Raw genomic sequence first — 4,274 nt, 5'->3', positions numbered from 1 at the left:
CGTAAGACCAGAGACAGCCGCTTGATCCAGAACAAGCCAACAACCTTTGCAAGGCCAGCAGAAAGGAAGTAGGTGGTGGAGGGCAGAGAGATGAAGGCTGAGGGGATGGAGAACCACCACAGGCCCCACCCACCCAGAGTACCACTGAGCAGATTCCATCATGTGGGTAATCACATATCAGATTTCGACAGGAAAGTGATCACAACATTATACAACTGCCAAAACACTGAGAATCGTGGCCCAGCCAAGTTGACACACACTTGTAACAATTGCATGCATGTTTCAGATGCATAAAGTTTAGAATTATTATATTCCTTTCATGAATTGGACCTTTTATTAATGTATATATGACCGTCTTTTCTGTAGCAATGACTTTTGCCTTAGAGGATACTGTGCCTGATATTAATACAGATATCTCAGATTTCTTTTGGTTAGTATTTTCCTGGTATTTCTCATAAATAGCACATGGCTTGAACTATTTCAGCCAACAGTCCAAGCTCCTATTGAAGGCCAGCTCCTCTTGCCCACTGCTCCAGTAATCCTCCCTTCTCCCTCCTTTACCATCAATTTTTCCATCTCTGTTGGTTCATTCCCATAAGCATAAACTCATGTTGCTATTTTTTTCCCATCTTAAAGCAAAATTCTCATCCAAAGACTTCATTAAAAGAGTAAAAAGATTACCTACAGACTGGGAAAAAGTTTTTAGCTATGACATTTCTGATTAGCATCTGATTTCTAAATTCTACATGATACTGCAAAAATTCAACTACAAAAAGACAAATAACCCAAATAAAAAATGGGCAAAGGATATGAACAGGCACTTCACTAAAGATGACATTCGGGTAGCTAACAGATACATGAGGAAACGCTCATGATCATCAGCCATTAGAGAAATGCAAATCAAAACTAAAATGAGATTCCATCTAACTCCAACAATACTGGCATCAATCCAAAAAACACAAACTAATAAATGTTTGAGAGGTTGTAGAAAGACTGGAACATTTACACACTGCTGGTGGGAATGAAAAATGGTACAACCACCTTGGAAATCGATATGGCGTTTCCTTAAAAAGTTAGAAATAGAACTACCATATGATCCAACAATCCCACTCCTTGAAATATATCCTAGAGAAATAAGAACCTTCGCACAAAAAGATATATGCACACCCATGTTTATTGCAGCACTGTTTACAATAGCAAAAACATGGAAGAACCAAGGTGCCCATCCATGGATGAATGGATAAATAAATTATGGTATATTCACACAATGGAATACTACGTATCAATAAAGAGCAGTGATGAATCGTGAAACATTTCATAACATGGAGGAACCTGGAAGGCATTATGCTGAGCGAAATTAGCCAGCTGCAAAAGGACAAATATTGTATAAGACCACTATTATATTATTATAAAAACTCGAGAAATAGTTTAAACAGACAAGAAAATATTCTTTGATGGTTACAAGAGAGGGGAGGGAGGGAGGGAGAGAGGTATTCACTAATTAGATAGTAGGTAAGAACTACTTTAGGTGAAGGAAAAGACAACACACAATACAGGAGAGGTCAACACAACTGGGCTAAACCAAAAGCAAAAAAGTTTCCTGAATAAACTGAATGCTTCAAAGGCCAGGGTAGCAGGGGCGGGGGTTTGGGGACCATGGTTTCAGGGGACATCTAAATCAATTGGCATAATAAAATCTATCAAGAAAACATTCTGCATCCCACTTTGGAGAGTGACTTCTGGGGTCTTAAACGCTAGCAAGTAGCCATCTAAGATGCAACAACTAGTCCCAACCCACCTGGACCAAAGGAGAATGAAGAACACCAAGGATACAAAGTAATTATGAGCCCAGCAGACAGAAAAGGCCACATAAACCAGAGATTACATCAGGCTGAGACCAGAAGAACTAGATGGTGCCCAGCTACAACCGATGACTGCCCTGACGGGAAATGCATCAGAGAACCCCTGAGGGAGCATGAGAGCAGTGGGATGCAGATCCCAAATTCTCATAAAAAGACCAGACTTAGTGGTCTGACTGAGACTAGAAGGATCCCGGTGTCATGGCCCCCAGACCTTTTGTTGGCCCAAGATAGGAACCATTTCCAAAGCTAACTCTTCAGACAGGGATTGGACTGGACAATGGAATAGAAAAAGGTGGTGGTAAAGAATGAGCTTCTTGGACCAAGTAGACGCTTGAGACTATGTTGGCATCTCATATCTGGAGGGGAGATGAGAGCACAGAGGGGGTCAGAAGCTGGCAGAATGGACATGAAAAGAGAGAGTAGAGGGAAGGAGTGTGCTGTTTCATTAGGCGGAGAGCAATTAGGAGTATATAGCAAGGTGTATATGAATCTTTGTATGAGAGACTGACTTGATTTGTAAACTTTCACTTAAAGCACAATAAAAATTAAAAAGAAAAAAAAGCTAGAAATAGGACTACCATATGATCCAGCAATCCCACTCCTTGGAATACATTCTAGAGAAATAAGAGCCTTTACACAAAGAGATACATGCACACCCATGTTCGTTGCAGCATTGTTTACAATAGCAAAAAGATGGAAGCAACCAAGGTGCCCCTCAATGGATGAATGAATAAATAATGGTATATTCACACAATGGAATACTACGCATCAATAAAGAACAATGATGAATCTGTGAAAGATTTCATGACATGGAGGAACCTGGAAAGCATTATGCTGAGTGAAAGTAGTCAGTTGCAAATGGACAAATATTGTTTAAGACCACTGTTATAAGAACTCGAGAAATAGAAACAGAGAACAAAATATCTCTTTGATGGGTACGAGAGTGGGGAGGGAGAGGGGTATTCACTAATTAGATAGCAGACAAGAACTACTTTAGGTGAAGGGAAAGACAACACACAATATAGGAGAGGTCAGCACAACTGGACTAAACCAAAAGCAAAGAAGTTTCCGGAATAAACCGAATGCTTTGAAGGGCATCAAAGCAGGGGCAGGAGTTTGGGGACCATGGTTTCAGGGGACATGTAAGTCAACTGGCATAATAAAATCTATTAAGAAAACATTCTGCATCTCACTTTGGAGAGTGGCTTCTGGGGTCTTAAACGCTAGCAAGAGGCCATCTAAGATGCATCAATTGGTCTCAGCCTACCTGGAGGAAAGGACAATGAAGAACACCAAAGACACAAGGTAATTATGAGCCCAAGAGACAGAAAGGGCAGCATAAACCAGAGACTACATCAGCCCGAAACCAGAAGAACTAGATGGTGCCCAGCTACAACCGATGACTGCCCTGACAGGGAACACAACAGAGAATCCCTGATGGAGCAGGATAGCAGTGGGATGCAGACCTCAGATTTTCATAAAAAGACCAGACTTATGGTCTGACTGAGATGGGAGGGACTCTGGAGGGACCTTCTGTTAGCCCAAGACTGGAACCATTCCCAAAGCCAACTCTTCAGACAGTGATTGGACTGGACAATGGGATAGAAAATGATACTGGTGAGAAGTGGGCTTCTTGGATCAAGTAGACACATGAGACTGTGGGCAGCTCCTGTCTGAAGGGGAAATGGGAGGGCAGAAGGGGTCAGAAGCTGGCTGAATGGACACGAAAATAGAGAGTGGAGAGAAGGAGTGTGCAGTCTCATCACGGGGAGAACAACTAGGAGTATATCGCAAGGTGCATATAAATTTTTGTATGAGAGACTGACTTGATTTGTATACTTTCACTTAAAACATGATAAAAATTAAAGGAGAAATTCACTTGACCCACTTCCTCCTTTAGCTACTGCTTCATTTCTCTGTTCCACTTTACAGCAAAACTCCTCAAAAGAATGATATTCACTGTCTAATTTCTCTCCTCCCATTTTTATTCTCTTATTTTTCCCATTCTCAGTTTTTCATTCACTGTTTTATGTTATGTTTTAAAATAATCTTTTATTATTTCAGAAGCAAAACACGAGCATTGTAGAAAATTAGAAAATATAGGTAAGCAAAAAGAATGAAATGAAAACATCATATTCTCACCATGTAGAAAGAACCAATGTTAATAACTTAGTATTCCAGTAATAACTGGATCTTTTATACATATGTAGTTTTTAATGTATTGGGCTTTTAAAAATCAACATGAGATCCTATCATATGATTTAATAACGTCTTTTTATCAATTAATCATCCCTTTTTTTTTTTTTTACCTTTCCATATCTGGATTTTTTCATCTCATGTGATACCTAAGACATATTCAAAATTTTCCAGTTATCCCCAAAATGTCCTTTACTAGTATCTAGTGATATCCAT

This window comes from Elephas maximus, chromosome 19 (genome assembly GCF_024166365.1).
Source record: "Elephas maximus indicus isolate mEleMax1 chromosome 19, mEleMax1 primary haplotype, whole genome shotgun sequence".
Lineage (NCBI taxonomy): Eukaryota > Metazoa > Chordata > Mammalia > Proboscidea > Elephantidae > Elephas > Elephas maximus.
Note: the sequence above shows the minus strand (reverse complement) of the source record.